The sequence below is a fragment of the Rousettus aegyptiacus genome, unplaced genomic scaffold, assembly GCF_014176215.1.
Source record: "Rousettus aegyptiacus isolate mRouAeg1 unplaced genomic scaffold, mRouAeg1.p scaffold_m13_p_3, whole genome shotgun sequence".
Lineage (NCBI taxonomy): Eukaryota > Metazoa > Chordata > Mammalia > Chiroptera > Pteropodidae > Rousettus > Rousettus aegyptiacus.
This window is the reverse complement of record NW_023416306.1, coordinates 167703999-167730080: the sequence shown is the minus strand read 5'-3', so window position 1 is coordinate 167730080 and position 26082 is coordinate 167703999. Positions and strand designations below refer to the sequence as shown.

General features: G+C 51.7%; 1 long non-coding RNA gene across 1 annotated transcript in view; it reads right to left on the bottom strand.

The window, feature by feature from the left end:
- Positions 1-212: 212 nt before the first annotated feature.
- The window catches only part of LOC107518330, a 41622-nt gene continuing 15752 nt past the window's right edge, over positions 213-26082 (bottom strand). Inside the window, exon 3 of the long non-coding RNA XR_001598823.2 lies at positions 213-2722. This is a non-coding gene — a long non-coding RNA (uncharacterized LOC107518330). The remainder of the gene's footprint in view (positions 2723-26082) is intronic.

The following is a 26082-nucleotide window of genomic DNA, read 5'->3' as shown; positions in this document are numbered from 1 at the left end:
AAGCAGTTTTTCCTCTCAATAAATTTCAAATTAGTATACTTGAAAAATCACTGGGGCTTCAATGAGTCTAAATAAAACAGTTTCAGTTCAACAGAGACGCATTCAATTTTTTTTTTAATAAAATAAAGAATATATATAGGCAAAGGAATGACACCGAAGTTTTCAAAGACCACAGTGTTCGGAAAAAAAAAAAAAAAAAGAGACATCAATACTGCTTTTTCCACTGCACCTTTATTGTTTACTCTGTTTGCTGTTCAGAATTTTCACAGTCTTTCTAGAATCACACAGAACCTGTTAGACAGCTCCCTCCCCTGACGTCCTGTTTTATTTCTAAGCAGCCTCCTCTTGTCCCTTGTCCTGATTTGTAGGATATCCCGCCAGTGTCCGAGGAGTTCTCGGGGGGTCCTTTATGGGGAGAGGGCCCGGGAGGGAGGTGTGCAGAGCTGGCCCTCGGCAAAGCCATCGGGCTTATGTCCTGACTACTGAGGGCTTTTTCCTGCGATGTCCCCACCTCTCCATCTCTTTTTGTCCCTGCAGCCTCCAGGCCGTCACCGGGCTAAGGAATCGGGCAGATCAGGGTTTGTCCTGACTCATTACTCATAGCCACGTGATCTCAGGGAGGTTTCCTAATCTCACTGAGCCCTCCTTCCTTCTTCTACAACAAGGGGGAAAGACTCCCTCTCTCAGGGTTACTGTGAAAATTCAATGACTTAAGGACTATAAAGCATCAGACACGGTGCATGGCACAAGGTATGCCCTAAATCCTTCAAGTGGGGAAGGCACCTGACGAGTCACTGTCAGAGCCAGGTGCTCAGGGCTATTTGCTTTATAAAAGAGTCTGGTCTCTTGGAAGAGCCCAAGAAATAACTCTCTAACAGTGGAATTTCAGACACCACAATACCGGGAGGGACAGATCTGGTGGCAGAGGCCTCTGGGCATCACTCGAATCCAGCCAGTCAGGTGGCTGCTTCTTTCACCCACGGGCCAGGCTGGCACTGGCAGAAGGAGTCCTGACCCTCTTTGGAAGGCCCTGCCGCTGCAGCCAGGCAAAGGCCGGCTCAGGGAGCCAGGAGAACAGAGCAAATGCATATTCAGTCATCCATCCCGGCCAGAGGGGAAGCAGCTTCACGTGGGTGGAAACCAGGGGCTTTAAGAAGCGCAGCAATCCTTTACGGCGATCGGCACGTCCCTTCTGGTGCCCTTGAACAGTCACCTGTCCCAGGGGTGTCCTCGGAGCCCGAAATAGGGAGTCCATGTGTCATTTACATCCCACCTACTTCGAAAAGGATCCCGGGTGGCTCGCTAAGAGGACTACGCACCTAATGCTGATCTTTTCCCTTCGTTCTTTCACGGCACAAGGCCCTTGAAATCAAAATCTGATCAACAAATGGTCACAAGAATGAATGAGAATGCTGCCGGTAAGAAACTGAGTATTCCATCCTACGGTAGGTCTGCGAATATAGCTGCACTGTTCCTCAGCGGTGGTCCTTTGGGAATTTCTATAAGCTGATCTATCGCTCAGCCTTTGTTCATGCATAATTCTCAATGAGGATATGGTGCATCTAAGGTCCCATGCCCACAATCCCACAATCGTTTTATATCTTCAGTATAACAACACAAAGCCGCTCAACAGACAATCTTAAAACATGCACCAACCAAGACCATGGCTGGTATTATGGATAAATGTCGTCCAGACCAAAGAGAGACAGGGGGTGGATGGGGGGGGGGGCGGGTGGAGAGAGAGAGAGAGAAGAGAGAGAGAGAGAGAGAGAGAGAGAGAGAGAGAGAGAGAGAGAGAGAGAGAGAGATTTAAGATAAGAGAAATAGGGCTTGAATGACCACACGACAGAACATTTGCAGTCCGGGAGGCGAAGCAGGTAAAACCAAGGAGAGCTCTATGAATCCAGGAGTGCCTCTCCCAATATTTGGTTCATGCTAAAAAATAGAGCACATTTATTAAAAATATATATTTATAAACCTTGATATGAACAGAGACACACGTCAGGCCAATGAAAAAAAGAAAAATAAGTCATCTCCCCGGTATCAAATAGACACGTTTGAAGAATGGGACGCCTGTCGAAGGGCCGCCCCTGTGGTCTTCCGTTCTAAACAGCCCGTCGCGCGCAGATGCCATGCGTGTCCTGGGAACACGCGGGCGAGCTGCGTCCGCCCCGTCCCTCTCTCGGGATACGCGATCTCTGGCTGCGATCTGGGGCGATGAATCTCCGCACCCATCCGCTCACCGCCGGCGGCAGGGGCCGGTCTTCCACGCGTTCTTCCGGGCCGCCTGCCCAAGACGCTGAGTTCCTCCTTGCTGCGCGAGTGAGTTTTGTTGGAGTCATTGTGCTTTAGGGTCTGCTCCCGGCAGCAGGATCGGTTTATCTTCGTGACCTTTTATAAAGTTCGAAGGTGCATTGGATCGAGGGGTGTGCGTAGGTCACGCCTGCTCGTTCGTGCAGTGTCTGGTCATTGATTTGTCGACACACAGGACTCCCGTCTGGGCCATCTCGAGGCGTCCAAGGACCCTCTGGGCCATTCACAGAGTGGTGTATATGTACACAAATATGATAACGATCAGGTTCAGGATGGTCCCGATAATCCCCAGCATCGCCAAGACACTCTCCTCTTTGCTCTCTTTTTCTTGGCCTCCTCTGTCTTCATCATTTCCACTCGTGATTACCATTTTGGTTGAAAATGTCTTTATCTTCCTCCCCAGGCTAACCTGTAATTGGAAAGAGGCAGCGTGAAAAGATTATTGGTGATAAGCGCTCTCTCCATCTCTAGGCAGAATTGGTCGGGGCGGTGATTTCAGACCCGGGGACAATGTCACAGGTGGGAGCGGAAAATCACCTGCGGATCCGATCTTGGGACCCAGTGCTCTTGGCCGTGGAGAAATGGCAGCGCACGGGCTTATCAGTGTCAAGGATGACTGTCCTGACACTGGCATACAGAGATTAGGTCGGGAGTCTAGCCTGGAGGCCACTGTTCTCCTGGGCTTGTTTACCCCTCGTCCTCGAAGCAGAAACAGAGATAGCTGCTATCTAACATTGCAGGCTCTCCCATGCCAGCGGGAGTTTTACACACGTCCACATACTGGGTCACACCCGAGAAACGTGCCGGCCTGCATGCGCACGCGAAAGGTGTAGGAGGGCGTCACAGTCGTACCCCTTCCGAGGCCTGGCTGTGAGATGGGCAGGGGTGGGCAGGACCTAAGGGAGGCGATTGACCGAGGTCAGAAAAGGCGGTTAGGGTAGAGGGGAGAGCACCATGAGACACCTGCACAGCCTCTAGCAGGAGTACGCACTCGTACAATCATTCTGGAAAACTCTTCGGTATTGCCTCGAAAAGCGAAGAAACCTATTCTACAACCGGGTTGGGTACTTGTTCTCCTAGGTGTAAACCTTAGAGAAATCCCTGCACCTGCGCACCTGGGGAAAGGGGCAGGAACGCTCCTTCGACGAGCTCCATTTGTGGTGGGGGAGGGGGAGTGGAAGCCAGAGGGGGACGGACGGACACACGGCGCCGTTCAATGCGCATGCCCCTGTGACGGAACAGCGCACGACCTCGAAACGAACGAGCAGGGCCCACACGTGGCGAGGTGGATGAAGCACCAGCGCTTCGTGTAGAGCGAAAGAGCCCGTAGCAGAAAAATATGTGCCGCGGAAGTCAGCTCCCCGAGACTCCAAACGGGCGAAGCCAAACCATGCATCGTTTAGAGGCGCATGCATTGATTTTTATAAAGAGCGAGACAATAACGAACACGGAATTCAGAAGACCGGCTTCTCAGGGGTAAGAGCTGAGTGGAAGGCCCCCAAATGCCGTTTTCCATCATTAAGCTGTGTGGGGAGAAGGACTTGGGTGTTCATTTTTACCGTTATTAAATTGTAGATGTATGTTTCAGAGGTTCTTTTGCATGTATGACATATTTTGCAACAACTAAAATAATTTCATTTTATCTTTAAGATAATTAACGTGGCCATCCAGCAGGCCCAGGGGGTAGCTGAGGTCTTCTTTTCCACCGATTACTAATCCAAACCACATATAAAATGTTATCAGTGTGCATGTGGTGGCAGCTGCCCGTCTACTTGACGGGATGTAATGGAGACCAGGCAGACCCACCCCCCGCCCCAGCTTCATTTCTTCTGTTAGAGAGCTGTGCCTTTAGAGCCAGAGGCCTTTCGTGCTCCAGGGTAATAATGGTTGATTTCATGCATCAACTGGGTTAAATCACGGGGTGCCCAGACACTTGTCAAACATTCCAGATACGGCTGTGAGGATGTTTCTGGATGAGATAAACATTCGAATTGGTGGACTGAATAAAGCAGATGACCCTCCCAATGTGGGTGGGCCTTGTCTAATCAGTTGAAGACCTGACTAGAAGGAAAAGGCTGAGAGGGAACTTCTCCTTTGAGCTCGGACTCAACTTTATCCAGCCTTTGAATTCAAATAGAAACATCGGCTTCTCCTGGGTCTTGAGCCTGCTGGCCTTCCTGCTGAAGCTAAACCGTCATCTCTCCTGAGTCTCCTGGTTGCTGACTTGCCCTACAGATCTTGAGACATGAGCCAATTCCTTACAATAAATCTCTATCATCTGTACTATCTATCTATCTATCTATCTATCTATCTATCTATCTATCATCATCTATCTATCTATCTATCTATCTATCTACCTACCTACCTACCTACCTATCTATCATCTCTTTCTCTTTCAAAGGTTCTGTTTCTCTGGAGAATCCTAACTAATACAGGGGTCATAGGCTATCTCAGGGCAAAGGGCAAACGTCCAGGAAGGATCACAAACAGGAAAACAGGAACCAGGAAGGCAGGGGGCGTGGCTGTGAGGCGAAAGGCCTGCGCACCCCTCCCTCCAGTGTGAGAGGCTCAGAGAGGACTGGCTCCTGCCCCGAGGGCCGAGATCTGGTTCGGAACACAGCATGTAGGTGAATTGACTTCTGCGTGAAGGAGAGGAAGGCTATCAGTGACGCCCGGGGAATGAATGCCACGTGCGTGTGCGCGTAAATGAAAGAATGAGCATCTTACAGGCGGAGTCCCATTTCCTTCACAGTCTTGGTTGACCAGGTAGCAGAGAGTGGCTTCCTACCCCCACAGCTCAGCCAGGCAAAGCTTCCGGTTGAAGCTGTTCAGTTTTCTATTTTTTTTTTCTCTTTCCTAGTATAGCTCTCAATGGTGTGTAATACACATACAGAAAAGTTCATAAACTTTTAGTGTACAGCTTGAAAAATGTTCACATCTGTTTAGCTAGCACCAGAATCAAAGAAAGGAACCTTCTAGAACGCCAGGAGGTTCCCGTGGTACTCTATTCCATTCGCTATCCTTTTCTCCCTTTTCCCCTTCTCCCCCAAAATGTCATCTTGACTTCTGAAAACACCCTAAGTTAGTTTTGCCTGTCTGCGAATTCTGTAGAATTAGAATCAGCGGCATGTCCACTTTGGAGTGTTTCGCCCGAACGTTCTGTCGGCGACATTCACCCATGGTGCTGTGTGTAGCTGTGGCTCATCCGTCCTCACTGTGAACAGTATCTCACTGTATAAACAGACCCACAATTTATGCATTTATTTTACTGCCGACGGGTTGCTTCCAGTGTTAGGCCATTTGTTATGCTGCTATGAACATTCTCATACATGTCTGTTGGCAAACATACATATGCATTTTCCCCAATGTTTTATGTAAAATTTTTCAACATACGACAACGGTGGAAAAAACTTCACGAGGAGCACCCAACCTCTAAATTCCACCATTAACATGTGAACTACGCATGCTTTACCGGATCCCTGGCCACGCGTCTCTCCATCCACTTTCTCTTTTGGGTCCATTTCAAAGTAAACTGCAAATATTACTTTCCCTGAAATACTACAGCACGCCCATATTAACTAGACTTCTATATTTGTTTGTAATTTTTTCTTTTGAAATAAAATTTAGAGGAGTGCAATTTGCCGTTGGCCACACACACCCAGGACAGGAAAACTGGGGTCTAGATACGCGTGTGTTCGGCTCTGGTAGATACAGATGCTGCTAACTGGTTTCTCAAAGTGGTATCTGCGCCTACGCGTGGGTGCTAGACTGACTCCCTCTGATTCAGGTGACTCCACGGCCCCGCCTTTTACGAAGTCACAAGAGGAAGTACGTTTGAAATCCACTCCCTTCTCCGCCCCGAATGGAGGTCTCTGCCAGCACCAGCTACCCCTTTAACAGGTTTCTTGTCTGAGCTACCCTCGAGAGGGTAAGCGTTTGAATCTCCACTCCAAAGCGCCATCGCTTGCATGGGCCCGGCGCCCAGAAAAGTGGTGCTGCCGAGTTACCTGGCATCTCCCGGTCTCTGCAGGGCCAGGACCAGATCGCCAAGGGTCGGTCTAAAGAGACGTGATTAGTGATGCCCTTAAAACCAAAGACCCCCTCGCTGTGGTCACTCAAGCAAAACAAAGCGCCTGAGGCGGAGGCTGCTTGGTTTCAAGGTTTGAGTTAGCCTCTTCCCTGAGTTAACCTGCGATAACTCTGACTCACGAGGCAGGGAGGGGGTGGGGTGGGGAGCAGATCCACTGTGTTTACTTTTGAAGGCTCTGCAGCAAACCAAGGGCCCCGAAGAGGCCTCCTCTGACTCAAACGAGTTGCATCCCGAAACTTCAGTTCTCAGGTGCTTGAGTCATCAGCCTCAGCATTTCCCAGTGGAAACCACGCCGGCCGCTGAAATGCCAAGGGAGCTACCGGGGGAGAGACGCGGCTGGAACGTAATTTTCTTTGGGAAAAGTGGTCCGGCCAGGGCGTTGAGAAATGAAGAGCAGGGGAAGGAGGAGGAAGGGGCCGGAAGATTAGCTTGGCAATCAGAGCAATGATAGAGCTGGGGGGGGGGGGGGAGGAGCAAAACCCAAATAAAACAAAAAAGCGAAGCTCAGGCTGGGTAAGGCCTGACATGGAGTCTGCTGCATAGGCATAAATTCATTCATTCACTCGCTCGTTCGCTAGTCTTTCCTGCCAGGGGCTGGGTAGACGGGAGGATGCAGAGAGACAGAAATGGAGTGGTAAAAAGGTTCTAAATTTAGATTTGGGTGATGGCTGCACAACCCTGAACGACACTACAACCATTGAACGCTTTACATAGGTGGGTTTTGTGGTTTGTAGACTATATCTCAGGGAAGATGTTTATTTTAAAAAGGTAGCATTTGCCATGGTCTCTGAAATATGAAGTATCTAGAAGTAAATCTAACAAAAATGTGTAACATTTTTATAAAGAATATTAGAAAACTTTACTAACAGATGTGAAAGCAGACCTACATAAAAAAGAAGGTACGCCATCTTCACGGAGTACAAGATTAATATCCTAAAACCATGAGTTCTTCCTAACGTGATCTATAGATTGACCACAGTTCCAGTCAAAATGTCTACAAGGGTTTTGGGACCACTTGACAGGCTCATTCTAAAATGCATACAAAAGTGTAAAGGGATAATAATAGCCCAGATATCTACTAAAGAAGAACTCGGTAGGGGGACTTGCCTTATAAAATGTCGAGAATTATTACATAGCTTTAGTAATTAAACCTTAGACAAATAGGCCAAAAGGACGAAAACGGAGCTACGTGTGCATGAACACCGCCGACCGGTGGGGGGAAATGGGCCTTTGGATGACAGTGCTGGAGTCACCGAGTGTCCACATGCAAAAATAAATGACTTCTGACCAGTATTTCATCAGTTCCAGATGGATTACAGACAACCGTGAAAGGAAAAACTTAAAAAAACTTTCAGAAGACAATATAAGTGAATATCTTTATGACATTGAGGGAGAGGATATCTCAATAAGATATAAAAGCTGAAACTATAAGGGAATAGTAAATGATGCCAATAACATTAAACATAATACTCCTTTTATCAACAAAAATCAGAAAAACGAAGAGCTAAGCCACACACGGGGATACACATATATGCCTGTGTATATCATATATAGGATATGTGTATATATCGTATATATATATATGTATCATACACATGATGTTAATGTCAAGTTAACAACAAAGTGACAAACTTCCACTAGAAAAGTAGTCAAAAACCATGTCCAGGCACTTCTCAAAAGAGTAAATAATCTCAAGAACATAAACCTCAAAAAACACAATGTCTATCAGATTGGCAAGAGCTAAACAATTCTACGAAACCACTGAACACTGACAAAGGCCATAAAACAACAGGGACTCAGACACCAGCTGGAGTACAGCTTGGTTATGGTCACTTTGGAAAACAGGATGACATCATCCTGCAAAGCTGAATACACTCCGACCCTGGCGACCTGACATCCAGTTCTGGGCACCACGTCCTGAATACACCTGCACCTACGAGCCAAGGTGCGCAGCCAAGAGCAGTCACGGACAGCAGCGTCAGCATTCGTGACATGCCGAAAAGCACACGGATGTCCCTCTGCAGGGGCCTGAGTCTACCGTCGTGTATTTACGCACTGGAATTCCAGACAGGTGGTGAAAAAGGTTGAAACCTGCAACCGGCATGAACGAGTCGCTAACACAACGCTGACTGGAAAAGCACGGGCCGAAGACGGCAGAAAGGGCGTCCGCATTTACACGGAGTTCGGAAGCGCGAAAAGCCTAACGTTATGCTGTTTGGAGAGGTGAGTGATAAAATCACAAAGAAACGCAAAGGAACGGTAAACCCGGAAGCCAAGGGAGCGAGTAGTGCTGGGCGGAGAGGGGAATGGATGAGATCGGCGAGGGGTGCTCGGGGAGCCCCTCAAGTACTGGTGGCATTTAAGCCGGGTAGTGGGGACATAGGTGCTTGCTCTTTACACCTTACGTTTTCTAAACAGGCTTCTGTTAGCCGTCCAATCATTAATTAATCAATTAACGAAGCCATCACTATTACGACTGGTGGTTTCTTCTGCTATGCGGGAGCCTTTGGTCTCCCGGCGCCCGTGACCTTCTTTTGGCACCGGTGTCTCCATTTCCTCTGTCCAGTTACCCTGCCCGGTGGCTGCCGTCAGCCAAGGCGCCGGTGGGACGGGCCTGGATCCAGGCGAAGCCCATCAGAAGCTCTCTCCGGAACTCAGTCTTAGGGTGACAGAAGGTGGGACAGCTAACTGTCAACGCTGCTCCACCTGGCCGGGCGGCTGAGTTGAGATTAGCAGCCGCCACCCGGTGCCTGCAGCCAGCCTGACTTCTGCCCTGTTTTAAAGGTCAGAGCACCTTCCTTCTACCTCGCGAACTGCCTCACGGCTCCGCCACAACAGTGTGTTTGCTTCGCGCGGTCAGAACTTCTTATCAGGATCTGCTGCTTGCAATCAAAGGGCCTCTACTCGTACAGAGGGTTATACAAGTTTATTTCTTTTGCTTCCTCATTTGACCTTTGAATTCCCCCCAGAACTCTCCTAAGTGCTCACTGACCCTCTTGAATACCGCCGGTCACTCTGGAATTTACCACCTGTCAGGACGGCTTACTCTGCCTGCTGACAGCTGAGTCCGGAAAGTTCTTTGCTTTAAAACAAAGTATCCTCGCTGTAGCTTGCCCCGACTGGAACTGCCTCCATAACTAGGAACTAAAAAGACCCCAGCGCTTGTCAATCGTTGGCCAGGCAACACCTCGATTGTTGAAAAATTGATATTTGGTGGGAAGAAAAGGCAATGTTGGCCTCATAGACACCTGGGATCGGATCTCGGCTCTGTGGGTTTCCAGCTGTGTGACTTGGCAAGTCGTTTTATTTCTCTAAGACTCAGCATCCTCATCTGTGAAGTAGTGGTAATACTTAGTTTGTGAGATTAAAGGTAATGGTTGCAAATTGCCTACCTCCATGACTGGCAGCTACTATAATAAAATGATGATGATGATTGAGGCTCTTTCATATGGCCCCATGCCCCCCTTTTGCTCTCTAGCTAAGCACCTCATTTTCTACTTGTCTATATAGCTCCTTCTAATCATGATCCCTTTCCTGGAAAGGCTCCTCCTAAAATCACAGTGTGCATAAAGAAAACGTTTCTCCAGGAAAGGCCCTGTCAGCCCGATCAGGGCAGGGCCACCCCCTGGCTCACTCTGGTGCAGCCCACCCCCTGATGCTGCCGAGAACCACGTCTGCTGTGGGGCCACCACACAGCACTGTAGATTCGTGGCGCTGCAAAGCCACCTTTCTCTCTTCCTGTTGGGGGAGGAAGCGTTTTGAACCCAAGGACAGAACTGTATTTGGATCGCATGACGTTTCAGCCGACTGACTTCTGCCTACGCCCAGCTTCAGATAATCCACGAACTGGACGTGCACACCCTCCACACTGTTGTCTGGACGACTCGCTTCCCAATTTTGGACCAGGCGTCCAGGTTACTAGTCATTCATTGACCCGCACTCTTCCAAAATCCATCGTTCTGTTACTTAACTTCTGCCTACATTTCTGTCTTTTCTACAAGGTACCAGGAAGTCCAGTTAGGACTTCTAGGTCTGCTAGGCCGGTGACCCTGCCAGAGAAGGACATGGCTGAGAGATGGCCAGTCTTAGGGACCCACACTGGGTCCCCGCACCCCCTGCCCCCTCTACTTGCTTGGAGAATCCCCTCTTGATCGCTTCTCTACCCTAGTTTCTCGGAGCTGCTTACTAAGTCAAAGCTCTTTCTTCAACAAGCCACTCTGTGATTGATAATAAACAGGGAATGAAAAAATCAGGGGATTATGAGCCCCTAAAACGTTGCACAACAGTTAAAGATGATGGTGGCAAAGTGCCATAAAGGAAGATGCCTACACTATATGATAAGAGGAAAGAACACGAGATATTAAAATTCAGGTCTGCTTAGGATTGCAAATAATATTTTTAAAGCCTCATTTGTTCAGGGAAAAAAAAATATGCCTGGGGAAGAATATTCATAAATGTTCTGTAATGTTGTTGATTAGGTTATTTTATTTTTATCACGTTCAAAACACACATATACGGAAATAAAACTAGGAAGACTCCGAGTGCTTCTGTTTTCCTACAATCCCGGGAGAACCTCAGCACCCCAGTGACTAGAACAAAGCATCCGAGGCCAGTTCTGCCAGGAGACATCTGTGTGTCAGGATCTCTCTGCTCAAGAGGCTGAACTGTGAGCTTGCAGAGGGGTCGCCGCTGTGTCTGAAGATGGCCAACGAGAAAGATTCTGACAGCCCTCGTTAGCACGGCTGAGCTGTTCAGGCTGAATGAAGTAGGCTTCGCTGTCGTTTCACTCTCGTGGAAACTTGTTTTCCAAAATAATGCCAGTCTTGGAACTCGACCTGGGCTCCCCGATGCGCTGAACGGTGCCACACCTTCAAGACAAGGGACCGTTTTATTTGAACTCACCCTGTGACTCGCTGACTGCCCTCTCTGCAGCGGCTCGGGCTCCACTGCCATTTCAAGTATTTGTCCGTCCTGAGAACATTTCTGTATTTGAGGGTAAGGAAGGTTCATTCTGGTCTTATTTACAAGGATAAGAACCTGCCGGAAATTCAGCAGCGCCGGGCGACAAACTGGGTGGTGGGTGCCGGAGTATTAAAGAAGCATCAACGTCTCCCTGGAGAAGAGACCTCAGTGGTCGCCTGAAACGCAGCAGCGGCCCAGGCTTCCCATGAGTCTTCCCTGAGCACCCAGGCTGAGCCAAGCCCCGCGCCAAGCACTGGGCATACGCAAAGAGAAGACGAGGCCTTTAGTCCTCAAGGACCTCACGGCCCAGGGTGGGGAGGCACAAACAGATCGCTACGGCGATGGGAGCCCCAGGGCATTGTGTGAGCCCCAGCCGGCCTGGGAGGCCACGCAGGGAGCTCTCCCTGGAAGATGGGGAGAGGGGAGAATCTAAGCTGGGACCGAAAAGAGTGGCAAGCCTAGGGTGGCTGATGGTGGCAGAGGAAGGGCACCTCGTTAGGACACCGACAGGTGCACAGAAAGAGCGTGCAGCAGGCCGCAGCGCGTCTGGCGGTGAGGCTCGCGGTGAGCGGGGTCAGAGCCGAGGCCGCAGGAGAAGCAGACACCAGGCAGGGACTCCCGGCAACCATGCAGGCGCATTTTGGAATTTATTCATAGTTACTCGGCAGACGCAACGGGTATGTGGATGTTCGTTTCATATTTATTTTCCCAGCCGTACATATACACAATTTATATTCTTTTTATATGCATGAGATACTTCATCATAAATTTTAAAAACCCATTTAGCTCCTAAATTCAGACCGCAGTAAGTAAAAATTGCTAACTTGCTCTCCAAGATGAATGCTTGGACCTGGTGGCTCCCAGCTCTGCCAGCATTCCACGGTGAGACCTCGCTCCTGGCCTGCCGAGGCCTCGGGATCGGCTGGGGCCTCCCTCTGGGTGACAGACGCTCTGCACCCAAGCGAGGTTCTTGGCAGGGGCTGGACAAGAGCTCTCCAAGGGACGAACTCTTCTCTAAACACACCCAGCCCAGGCGGCCACCGAATGGCCCAGCTGTCATTAAATGGCTACTCAAGGGAATGGCAGCCAGGACATCCCTGGTGACAGAATTTACTCCTGGGAATTCCAAAGAGACACCGAAGGAAGCGAACATTCGTAAAGCGTTCACAATTATTATTATTGATAACAAGTAGAGCGCGGCCCTTCAACTAACTGCCAAAATGTCACCGGATCCAGCTTTGCATGGGGCCTGTCATGACGTGGCCAGTAACTAGCCGCTAATTAGTAAGTGCAGGGCCTGAGCCAGGCACCATATTGTCATCTAGCCAGCCAGCCGGCCATTCGAGGAATATTTATTGAGCGCCCAATATGTGCCAGGCCCTATCTGAGAACAAAGAGTTTCAGCAGCAGCAGCAGAACGGATAAAAGGGTTATTCTCATTTTAGAGATAAGGAATTGAGACTCAACACAATTACTGAACACCTACAGTGTGCCAGGCACTGTCGTAGGTACTAAGGATATAGCACTGAATGAATAAGACCAAAAACGCATCAAAAACAGGGTCAGGACGGAACCCAGTAGCCGATTCTACTCCCGGACACTGCCCATCTCCTGCCTGCCCCGCCCCCGAGTCATAACCCCTCCCCCTTGTTCCCCGCGGGGCTCTCTCACCAAAGTGCATTTGCTCAAGCTCTTCTTCTAGGCCTGGACAACTGATGCTCATCCTTCCAGGCTCAGCTCGGGCAGCAGTATCTCCAGGGACCCCTCCTTGATGTCAGGAGGCCCCCCAAAGACCACGTCTGAGCATCTCCTGCCCTGTTCCGTAACCATCTCTTCATCTGGGGCCTCCCCCACTAAATGAGAGCTCCTTAGGAGGAATGGGCGTGGGTCTGATTCATCTCCGTGTCCTCCAGTCCCTGTACCTGGCCAGGGCACTGAGCGAGTGAGTGAGTGAGTGAATGAAAAGATGGAACTCGAGCGAGCCAGGGGAGACCCAGCTTCCAGGTCAAGGGAGGGAAAGTCGTGGGAGGCAGCAGAATGGGTGACGGGGACAGCCCGGTTCAACCCGCCTAGCCGGACCTCCTTGTAAAGATGTAGCGAGCGGAACGGGTGTCAAACGAGCCTGCCATCTGTCCCGGTCATCCAGAGCGAGCAGGCTGGGCTAGTGTGTGTGTATGTGTGTGTGTGTGCGCGCGCACGCGCGCGCGTGCGTGCAGGGGCAGGATGCACGTGGGGAAGGAGAGGGTCATCAGCCCTGAAGTGAGGTTGGACAGACCGGTCCTCCTGCTCTAGCGATTCTGGGCACCCTCGTTGCCTTGTCCACCATCTATAGACAGCGGCATTACACGGGCTGCGCCCAAAGCCCCGGCCAGGCTGGCACCCGCCTTCCTGCTCTGCTCCTACCTGGGAAGAGGCCTCGCGAATCTCCCTCGGCTCAGCCTGACCGTGTGACCAAGGAGAGTATGCACCCAGATGATAAGGTACAGAGGCCCTTGGCAGACTTGCTCGTTTTCCTTCCCACCTTGAAGTCTGATGAAAAGGAGGCTTAGTTTGCTGTGTGTGGAGTAAGGAAACTTTAAACACTGATACAAAGAGGAAAAACAGCTCCCTGTACTAACACTCAAGGGCAAATTAGTCAGTATTTCCCTTGCTCAGATGAGAGCACATCTTTCAGTTGTAGGAAAAATTAATGCTATTAGCCTAGCCGTCCCTGAGGACCACACGTCATCAGGGAGCTTGCATCCAGCAGTGGAAACGAGACGCAGGCCCACCGGGTCGCCCTCCACCCCCACCGGCAACGCCACCCCCGCCTGCCTGCAACTTCTGCCGGGCCACGCACCCCACTTGCCAGTAGACCGACCCCCAACTGCCAGCACCAACCGGAAGTAGGGAGGGAGCCTGGGACTCTGAAGAGTTGGATTTAGGTCCGCCCTTGGCTCCCATCGAGCCATGTCACCTTGAACACGTCACGTCCCCTCTCCAACCCTCATCGGTAATTGACTCAGGACGAACGTAGACCATTGCCTTTCAACAAGAAACTAATATTTCCCAACTGTGGAGGGTAGAGCTCACTGAGGGGGAAGCAGTCAACACCCCATACGACGCTCTGTGTACCCCGTGCCCGCCGGCAACCCCCTCCTTGGGTTCTGTCCCAAAGATAACCTCCAGCGCTCCAAATACACGCATCCGGGTTTGCTCACTGCAGCATCGTCTGTAAATGCAGAATTATGGGACGCAATCAGGACCCTAGGCCGCCATCTCTCCAGGGCTGAGGCTCAGGGCTCTGGGCTCCAGTCACCTCAGATTCTGTGTTTGGGGGCGCACACCTGGGCCTTGCCAGCATGCACCTACACGCGCCTCCCAGAACCAGGCGTCTGGCTAAGCGAGGGCTATGAGCTCCTGTCTGAGGAACTGCTGAGCCACGCAGGGCCCGGGCCATCGGCCTTTCGTGCCTGTCCTCCGCCCTCCGGGGAAAGAGCATCGGCCTCCAGAACCTGCCTGGTGGCTGGAGCACTGACCATGAGGCTGCGGCTCAGGCCAAGACCAGGGGCTCAGGCTGCCCGCCTGCCCAGGACCAGCTGGTGCTACCTCACCTCTCCTGCTCCCTGTCCCTTAGCTCTGCTCATCCTGTGGCATGTCCTGCCCAGGGCCCCACAGACCCCTGATGTCGACCACTTGCCTGGCCTCGGTCTGTCTTGCAAGTCCTGGCCTGAACCAACCACCCAGGCCAAGCGACCCGTCTCCAGGTGTCAGGGGAAGCCTCGGATCTATATGAGGGACCTAGCAGACCCCAGGTGTCTGCCAAACCCCACTTCCCAGCTGTGGTGGATTACGAATGACCACAAATCCTCTGACACTCTGCTATTGAGAGGCAGGGGCCTGTGTCCCCTTTTCTTGAGTGGCTGTGACTCTGTGCATTTTCTGGGTCCAACCTTAAGAGACTGACGACTTCTACTTCTGTCTCCAGGAACACTCCACTCTGGGGAAGCCAGTCTCCCTGCATGAAGCCCAACTATCCGAGACTGCCCGCCGTAAGGAAGCCTCAGCTAGGGCCGTGGAGAGAGGTGCCCAAGAGGCTCGGGTGTGCCTGCCACCCACGGAACTGCAAGAGACAATAGCAGCTTTTGTTTGAGCTCTTAGTTTTGGGTTGGCTCCTTACACAGCAATAGATAATAACACCGGCTAAAAGGCTTTCGTTTGCAATCCTTAAGGAAAAGACTTTTCTTCTCTAAATGGCAGCAAATACTGCCAGAGAAATTGGCTAGACAGGCAGACAGAGACTTCTAGGGGAGCGGCACAGATTACACACGTCGAAGCGGGGGTCCTAACCCCCGCCGGGCTGGACGTGAATGGCATGAGCGCGATCGGGGACCAAGCTGGCTGCCTCAGTGATTCGTGTCCAATGTGTCGCTGTCTGTGTTCGCATGGGTGTCGGGGGGTTGATTCTGGACTCCCGAAGCTCAGTTCCGAGTCCTCACGGATCCAGAGAGTCTAGCCGGGTCTCTGGACGTGCGGTTTGGTGGCTCCTCTCAGGGACAGTCCCGCTTGGCCGCGGCGTCAGCTCCCTTTCTGCTGGCCGAGTGACCTTGGACACGCTGAGAGCGGCCAGCGGAGTCCTCAGGTTTATTGCGCACTTTGTATCCTCGCGACCACAGAACGGGAGGACGTGCCGCCACCACGTTTTATAAATGAGCGACGTGGGGCCAAGCAAGAAGAAGGGACGTCTCACGGCGGGCCCCACGGCAGGCAGGGGTAAAGCGCCAGGACTTGGACCCCCACATCTGGCGCTGAGCCCATGCTCCCCAGCGCCCTGCTACACTGCTTCCTGGCCAGCGGCCACCAACCTCCCCGCCTCCTTCACCCGGATCCTCAGTTTCCTTGTCTACACACTACCTGATGACCACTGTGTGGATGACACGGGAGCACACCCACGGGGCGCACACACAGCCCCCCCTTTCTCCACCGCCGAGCTGCAAGTACAGGAAATTTACTGAGAAAATGTATGTTCTTCCCCCACCCCTGCGCCCCAATGTCCCACAAGGAAAAGGAAATGAGAAAGAGAGGTGGCCAGAAAGTCCTTTTAAGAAGCGGGCTCCCCACCCCATATTATAAATCCCCAGCACTTGGGAGCCCCTGTCTCTAGACACCCTGGGGGGACATCAGGCTTCCGAGGAGCATAGCTCCTGCCACTGAGATTTCTTAGCTGGGCCGGGCTAGCTGTAGACCAACAGTCTGTATTTCATGAAGAATTTTCTTTGGAGGGCTGAGTGCATCAACATTTCATTTATTCAAGAGTTATGCATTACAATGTGATTTTTTTTTGCACCACAACCAGATAGCTGGGTGGGTTTCACCATCTACAGAGATTAAAAAAATATATGAATCTCATCTCTGCACATGGATCTCTCCAAGTGTGTTCGGGTCCAGGCTGGAAATAGCATCTGCCTGAATGACAGTGTTGAAGAAACTACTGCTGGCAATGCAGAGAAAAGGCAGGGTTACAGTTCTGATCCAATCCGCGTCCAAAGCTAATGCGGGAAAGCTTTTGAATGGATTTTGTTAGAAGGTATCACTACTGAAAAAATATACATGAGGCCGCTCCTGCCGACCTGTCCCAATTCCTCTGCTGTCCCCCAGGCACTCCTGCACCAATTCTACTAACAGCCTCGGCCTTTCTTTTGAATGCCACCCCAGGACCTTTGCACTTCCGGTTCCTCTGTCGGAACACACTCTGCCCAAACTCCCGCGCCGACTCGCTCTCTCTCAGCATTCAGACTTTGCTCTGATACCGTATCATCAGATAGGTCGCCAGACCACCAAGTCTGTAAAGGTCTCCACGCTTGTCCAAGTGCCTGACTTTATTTTCCTCAAAGTACTGAGCACTTTTTGAAAACATGTTCATCTTTTATTCCTCCTCTCCACCTTGAAGACAAGCCACGTGGTGGCAATTCTTGTCCCTGCTGCGGCCCCAGTGCCAAAAACAGTGCCGAGCGTATTACAGAGACAGTAAACCCTTTTGAATGAATGCATAAGCGCTCATTTTCCAGAAGAGGAAGTTGAGGCTCACTGGGGGTAAATGATTTGTGAGGAGCCAGGGGCATCAGCCCTGGGCTTGTCTCCAGCCCAAATCCATCGGAATAACTTCTGCACTCTACATCTGCATAATTTGCATTACCTGACTCAGTGCAAGCACCTGGTCCCCTGAGGTCTCTGCTCCCATCTACTTGGGGACTGGAGCTCAGAAGATGCTCAGAAAACATTCGCGGAAGGAGGTCTGAACGCATGAGCAGAATCCCGTCCCGACTCTCTGGGAGAAGTGGGAACACGGGGTTCTTCCCACCTGACCACTGAGGGCCGCTCACCCGTCTCTGATAATTTCGCCGCAGGCCGCCCAGGTTCCTGTTGGAGCATCTCAGGGATACAGGAATCGCCAGCCCCCTGAGCAATCGCTCTCGACGGTGCCAGCAGTTGGAGAGTCTCTACACCGAGCAGCCCTTACACAGACAACGGACCTGCTCATTTCTCTGCTAAGCACATGCCTTCTGGAGCTGTTTCTTGGACAGCTTCCTACCCATCCCAAACATTATGTCAGAAAATAAAAGAGAGAATCAATAAATGATCACCGAGAATAAAAAGCAAGGAAAAATATGATCTCGAACGATGGGTAAAGAAGGCCAAAAAAGCAAAACGCAACAAGCACTTATAAGCCACACGCGCTCAGTCTTGTCCCACCACATAAACAGGCCATGTGTTCCCTCCGCGAGCCTCTGTCTGCCGGTCCGCAAAGTGGGGCCTGGGGCCAGCTGGGGTCACCCCTTCTACGGACATGTTGCTTCCCCTTTCTTGCTATTAACTACTTGTGAACAGTACTCAGAAATTCGGCACCATGTGGCCTCCACATACTCCCCACCCGGAACCCTCAGCCACCTCCTCGTCGAGCATGGTGAGAGCAAACGTGAATTAAGCGCTGACTGTGTACACGGCACCACGTCCACCAGCCGAGCAGGCCGGTTCATTCACTCGGCAGCACAGCCCTGTGCATGAGCTGGGTGCGGTGCCTTCATCACACAAGGGGCCCGCCCCGGAGGGGTGAAGTCACCTCCTGCCCAGGGCACCTTGGGATGGGCCCGGCACCTTTGCACCTCTGGCCTCTGACTCTGATCCCAGCCACGGCTGCCCTCCTCACGGGCTCCATCTAGAGACACTCAGCGCGTGCCACATGCAGAGACCGAGGCTCGGCCCGGGGCAGAGACTCGGTCTTAACTGCCTCTGCATCCTCTGCACTCCTTGTATTCAGCACAGTGTTGTGCTTACAGAAAGATTTCACATACATTTGCTGAATCAACCAAAAAAAATAAAGGAATAAATAAAAGTCCGCCGTGATTGGCTCCGTCTCGATCCTGCGTTGCGTGAGTTACAGGACTCTGAGCTGCGGGGCTGTTAGATGCTTCCTTTCGGTGATTTTATCGTTTCTTCTCTACGAGTCGGGCTGTTGAAAGGAGAAAGCTCCCAGGAGCAGAAGATGGGGGTAGAACCAGCTGCGGTACCTACGGTCGATGTTTGTTTACTCCACGTTTTCCTAATTCTGCATCCCGCTTGGGAGTCATAAACCCCCTCTCGAATTCCCCCACATGCAGGTGGAAGCCCCAGGTCCTGGGGTCTCTCTCAGTGACAGTTCACCACAGGCACTAGTGGGTATGCCGGGGCCCCCTGCTGTGGTACCCCCCAGTACAGGGTCTCCTGTCCTGAGGGGGAGGAGCCTGAGCCTTTACCGGGGTGCAGAGAGCCAGGAGTGAATTCTGCAGGCCTGGCCCTTGGTAAAGGACACTGGTCGGGGACCAACAGCCGCCACAGAAGGGGTCGTTGCATGCCCGCTGACAACCGCGAAACTCGGGAGGAATGGCAGCACACCTCCGACTGGGGCAGCAAAGACCAGGGGATGGGAAACCTGACACCAGCCGGAGGGAGAATCAGAGAAACGGAAAAAACGAGAGTTTGCATCTGCCCGGGTCACGGGAAGAGAAACGCCCGGGTCTGGCCACTGGCCAGCTATGCGACTTCGGGTAGGCAGGCCACTTCCCCTTTGTAGATCTCGCTGTGTCCATCTTTAAAATGGGTTGGGCTGGACGAGGTGCCAGACGACGTCTGGGATCCCTTCCATTATTCGGCAGCCGCCATTGAGAAATACGTGAGAACAGAAGAGGGTCAGAAAGCCAGGCATCTCTTGAGGCCGCCGAGGTCTTTTCCTCCTTTGCAAAGACGGCGGGTCACCTGCTCTCACCTGGTACTGCACAGAGCACCCTGCATCTCGGCGATGCTCTCTGACTACCCTTGGCCTCTCCTGCTACACTTTGGGGAACAAGCAACGTGTCTTATTGCTGTGTTCCCAGCCCCTAGCGTGGAGCTTGGCACATCGTTGGTGGGCGGGGCTCTGGCAGGTGTCTCCAGGATGGCTCGCGACCCTCCTGGGTGGAGACTGCCAACTGTCCCACCAAAGCCACACTCCACTGTTCCCCGACACACAGCCAGGCTACATTTCCCATCGGCCCTGCAGTTAGGTGTGGCCACGTGACTGAGGTCTTGCCGCAGGACGAAAGCACAGATATGCATGCCAGCACTCGGGAGGGCGTATGGCCGAGCTGCTCTCCGTGCCTGCCCCCAGCCTGGTACAGGTGACAGTGAGGTCCTAGAGGATGGTGAGGCAGCAAGATGGGGAAACCCGGGTCCCAGGACCACCGCCCAGGACACCTGCCAGGGTGATTTATGAGTGAGAAATAAGCTTCCCTGTGTCTGAGCCGGGACACCTTGGGGTCGTTTGTTACAGTCATTTTGCTTGCCCTGACTAGTATATTATCTTTGCCCTTTAGAAGATTTAAAGGAAACCTGTTGGCTTATGAAAGGAGAAGGCGGCGGACAAGCTAAATGTATTTGTAATGTTTCCTTTGCAACTGGAGTTCCCAGGGCTTTGAGCGTCAAATTGCTCGTCCTCTCATTGACATGCTGGCCCCACAATTCTCCCACAACCCGCTGTTAGAAAATTTCATCCAGTTGGCGAAGCGGATGAATCTGGGCCTAAAATCAATCGAGTCTTGTGGAGAACAGGTACTGAGGGCCTATTGCGTATAAAGCGCCGAGATGGACGCTGTACATTCGCTGCCTATTTTTATAAACCCCAAGTCGTGAGGGCTCTGAAAAGTCCACGTGCAGTTAGCACAGCCCGGTCAGAGGCAGCAGAATAGAAGAATGGATGCTCGAGAGCTCCAGAGCCTCTGAGATGCACAGACACGAGGGGAAGGACGTTCCGGCAGGACGGCGGCGGGCCTGCCGCCCAGGAGGAGCTCAGAGCTCGCTGTCAGGAGGCGTCAGCCACGCATGCAGAGGATGCAACACCGTGCCACCGAGAGGCAGAGCTGCGTCAGAGAGAAGAGGCGCCGACCAGAAATAAAGAGGGTCCGTCGGGGTCTGACTCCCAGCTCTGACATCACCACTCATGTGACTCTGGGCCTTATTCAATCTTTCTGTTTACTGATTACCTACGACTAACCTCAACTCTGGATGAGTAGGCCCACGAGGAAATGAGCTACAATAAGAAAGAGAAAGATTAAGGTAGACACAAAAACTGACCATCGAGGAGAGAGGAATAATTCATGGATTAAAGCCAAACAAAACAAAAAAACTTTAATAGTCCACTACTCGGTACTAATAACTAAAAAACGAAAGTAGGTTCTAGGACAATGAGCAATCAGATAATAGGAAAAGGCTCTCAGAAATTAAAAACGTTAGTGGTAAAATGTTTTTAAAAAGTAAAACAAAACAAAAAGATGGACTGGAAAATGAACTCAATGAAACCTAAAATAAATAGCAAAAAGGCAAAGAAATAAGAAAACATGAGAAAAATGTAGGATAATATAGACCTGTTGAAGAAGACTCGAGAGCCAACAAATAAGAGGCTCAGAAATGCAGAATGAAAAAAAATAGAGATTAAAAAATCAAGCTCATTATGATCTCGCAGCACTGAAGCCTGGGTCGTCAGGCTACAAGGGGTCCATTAGTGTCCAGGAGGATGAATGTGTGAAGGATGTCCTCACATGGCGTGCGAACATCAAAGACGGAGGAAATTTCCAGAAATCTTCCAGGAAAGAAAAGTAGAAAAAAAATAATCTACAGAGGACCTAGAATTAGACTTTTCATCAGCAACGTGGAAAGCTCTCGAGTCTTCAAAATTCTGAACCTGGAAATCTACCCGCAGTGTGAGTGTGAAATGCAGACCTTTTCGGACAGATTCCTTTCCGTGTCTCTTTTTGCAGGAGGCTCCAACCCAGGGAAGAAATGACCTCTGGGCTGCAGGTGTATGGAGGAAGTGATGAAACTCAGGGCAGGAACAGAGAGGGCAAAAAACCAAAAACAAACAAACAAAAAAAACAGGGAAGGGCTCAACAGAACAGTGGGATGAAAAAAAAGGGAGAGTATGAGAAAAGGAAGAGATGATAAAGGCAAATAATGCAAGAAGAAAAGGAGAAAAAAAGAAAGGCAATTAGAAATTCCAGGAAAGAGAGAGAGAGAGAAAAAAAAAAGCCCAGAAAACAAAATCCTGCACAATAGTCATGTTCCAAACAGGAAGCAAACTGAAAGATCGCGTGATTTTATGCAATGGATGGAGTGCAAATGAAGAGACCCCATTCGATTCTGTCATGGGACATCCTGCCTTGAAGCTGGTCCCTGGAGAAGGAAATGTAATCCCAGCATCAGACACTTCTGATATAGCAATGATTATATCGAGGCCACCGACTGTTTTCGATTATTAGACTCATGCTATGGAAAAACCATATAGGTAGAGAAGACAGGACAGGCTGTGACTACGAAGGAGCCCGATGTAACCTCAACCTCAAGGTAGAAGGTGCGTGGAAAGGCAGCGCAAATGACAGGGAACTAACAACCTCATCTTACAAAATGAGGAGACAGGGGCACAGCGGAAGGATGATGGAGACAGACATTTATTCAAAGATTGAAGCGTAACTGATAGACACGCTTCAGTAAAAACAGGTAAGAACGGGCAGAGAAGCAGTCACGTCCTTTTTCCACTTCTGAATGTCCACAGATAGGGTCCAAAGGTGACAGATCCACTGCCCGGATGCAAATCTTGGCTCATGTGGGAAATGGAGAGGGTCGTGGTGAGGATGAAATGGGTTCACACGAGTTACATCCCCAGGACAGTGCCTGGCTAGAGCTCAAAATATATCGGGTTTTATATTGTACAACCGCCTACACAATCTGATTTATTATAATGTGCATACGTTGATTAAAAAAGAACTTTAGTGTTAAAGAAAAATATCTGCCAAGCAGAACTATCTGAAGGAACAAATGCAACAGTAACCTTGAATCAGGGCAGACGCTGTAACAGATTCTTTTAGAGATGGCTAAGCACGGCAAGGCGGCTTGCCACGGGAGCTGTGGGGAGGGGGGAAGCTTGGGTGGGAAAAGGCGTTCCAGAGAGAAGCCTGGAAGAAGATTCAGCTTTCTGAGCTCCCAAACTGTTTACAAACTGTAGAACTCTCTACCGCTGCACTATATCAACGTAACAAAGTATTATTATTTTTTTGCAAACAGAAAAGTAAAGTCTATGCATCTTTTGGACAGCCTGGACACTTTATAAAGAACTACTTGCAGAGAGATTCAGACGCTGCCCTACTGTTTAAGTTATTTGCAGAGTAAGGCAAACGCAGCAGCTTTCTTTCCGTTTTCATGAAAAGAGAAACATCGGAGGCTTAGAGAACAGTCTCTCCAGAGCGCGGGAGGGCCTGGAGCTGCTTCCCTCAGAGCCAAACAAAGCTCCGGGAGGTGGGGCTGGACCGAACCTTGCTGCAGAAGACAGTCCAGTGGCCGAGGAGTGAGGCCTACGCACTTACCCCGCTTAGCTGGATCAGCCCTATCTCTATTTTTGGGGCCCTGCCTCAGTCTCCCCATCGAGCTGAACACTGAGGCCCTGACACTCTGCCTGGCTCCCTCCAGTGCCCTCTCTCTACATCACTAGACTCCGAGGCCGTTTCCTCCCGCTGCTGGCTGCTGCCCTGTTCAGGCCGGTCCAAGAAGCCGAGGCCGGGTAGTGCAGAGGGGTGCGCACAGGAGTGGAGCCGGAGAGAAGGCCGGGTCTGGATGCCGACTCAGCCACTCACCGGTAGCATGACCTTGGGAACGCTGCTTAACCTCACTGAGCTTTGGCCCTCTCAATGATTCATTCATTTATTTAACAAATACTTTACTAAGCGCCTCCCTGGGGCCAGGTGGCAGGCTAGGTGCACAACGCATGCTGTATGCTTGCAAGGAACTTAGCGAGTACAAGGCCACTTGGCAGTGGACCTTACAAAGGGCAAGCACTGTGCTCAGAGCCCAGCCCGCAGCGGAAGGGGCAGAGTCACGGGGAGGGTGATGCTGAGCAGCTGGGACCCGAGCTGAGCTCTGAAGGAGGCGCAGAAGAAGGGGCGTTATCCAGAGGAGCCAACAGCAGTGCGATGGCTCGAAGGAAGGAAAAACGGACTTAAAAGAAGTTCTGAAGGTTTGGGGCCCAGAGTCGTGGTTCTGAGGGAAGATTCCAGAAAACTCTGCCAGGAAGACGAGAGGCTCTGGAAGCCCCTGAGCCTACCTCGTAAGGGTTCTAAGTCATTGAAAAGAAACGCAGATGTTAATTCCCCTTTGTAGAAAGGTTGTGAGGGGTAGGGAACCATGACCCGGGGCAGGGGGGTGACCTGGTATTATTACATATTAAGAACGGCCCTGAAAAACGTGACCGACTCGTTGACTTGATCACCCCGCTGCTTGGACTTTGGTTTCCTCGTTTTATAACTCTCCACACCCCTGCCCCCCTCCCACACCCAAAAGCACACGCACGCACACGCACAAACGCACTCTGCGGACAGGGAGCTGGACTGGGGTGCCGGCGGTCCACCCACCAAATCACGTCTGCGTACCTGTCTGTCTCTCCAGCCCCCAGACCTAGCGCTGCGCGCCTCTCACTGGCTCGGACTAAGTCCCAGCAGCTTTGCCTAGAGCCCTCCTCCTAGGAGAAGACACAGACTTGTTCTTCCTGCCTGGCCAGTTGTTACCTCCTTTAAGACGCAGCAGCTCGGAGAAATCCCCTCCTGGGAAGCCTTCTCTGACCCTCACTGGTTTCAATGCTGGTTCCGTGTTTCTGCACTTACCTGGCTGGCAGCATTTGTCATCATCCTGTAGACGCTGCTGCCTGTCCTGACTCCCAGCACGGTTAGAGCTGGCCCACTCTCCTCTGCCCTCTGCTCCGGCCCAGTGCCAACAGAGAGGAGGTGCGTGGCCTGGGTGAGCATCCACCTCCTGGGCCCTATGCCGTACCTACATCTAGACCTTCGCTGCACGTGATCCCGCCCCCTCTGAGGTTTCTGGGGGGCCCGCACGCTCCTTGCCACGAGCTCTTGAAGCTCCGCCATGGCCCGAAGAGAAGCAGGTCGGCTTGCGGAGGACCTGGTTCTTTCAGGCAGGCCTCAAGGGTTTTTAGAAAATGTAGAAACTTGACAATCTATAGACCCACAGCTCAGCACCTGCAAAAGGTCATGGGCTCAATTCCAAATCTCCCTCCTCAGTCGACTGGGAACAGTTTACGACGAGAAACAAAAAGTGTTTTGATGAGCGCGGCTGCTGCCAGTGGCCCGCAAACCCGGTCCCTCTCCACGTCCCGCACCCCGATCCTCACGAGGCTGGATGACTCCCTCCCTCCCCCGCCGCCCTGGGTCAGAGCACTCTGGGCCCCAAAGGGCATGCCTCTGTCTAACTCATTTAGGGGCACCCGACCCCTGGCACAGACGTGGCAGGGAGCGTGTGCTCGACGAGAGCTCGTTAATGAAGCGGCACCGTCTTGTCCCCCAGGAAAGCAGTGCAGGCAAAATGGCGTGTGCTTCGCTCAAAGGGGACCCAGTCCCAGGAGATGAGCTTTTCCTGCCTCGAACGCCTTCAACATGCCCCTGGCCCTCCCACCCGCCCTCACAGCCACTCGCCCAGCTCGGGACCCCCTGGCACCTGCCTTTTCCCCGAGGAGGCTGTCCACCCAACATGGCCAAACCGGCTTTCTCCTCTGACTCACGAGCCGCGAGGGTGTCTGCATGCCAGGCACCGTGCTAGACCCACCACATGCATCAGGTCTGCAAGGCTGCATCAAGGCTGCACCTCAGGCCACTTACCAATGACGAACCCGCCCACCCAGCAAGGCAGGGCACGGCCCAGCCCGGTGGTGCGTCTCTGCCCTGGGCATAGGCCAGTGGGGAGCTTTTAAAAGTACTGGTGCCCAGGCCCCACCTCAGACCAGTGGAATCATAATGCAAAGCCAGGCGGCCCAGACACCAGCATTTTTTCATTATTCTCATATGCGGCAGGGGCTGAGGACTCCGGCACCAGCACGGCCTCGGGTGGAGGGTGTTGTCTTCTTAACTGTGCACCTACTATGCACCTGGCACTCCGCCGGCTGCTGGAGGAAACCGTGGTTTTTCCGAAGCAGGCCCTATCCTATGAACAGTCAGACGGCTTTGGGAATTGGGGCTACGATGGGGGTGAGCTCAGATGGACCCTCAGAGCTGCGAGGAGCTAGCTGAGAACGGCCACTTTGGACTTTTCTTTGCAGCAAACTTTTCCTTAAAGGACAGACGGCCAACATCGTCAGGTGTGCCAGTCCCTGTGCCTACCCGGGCTGCCCCAGG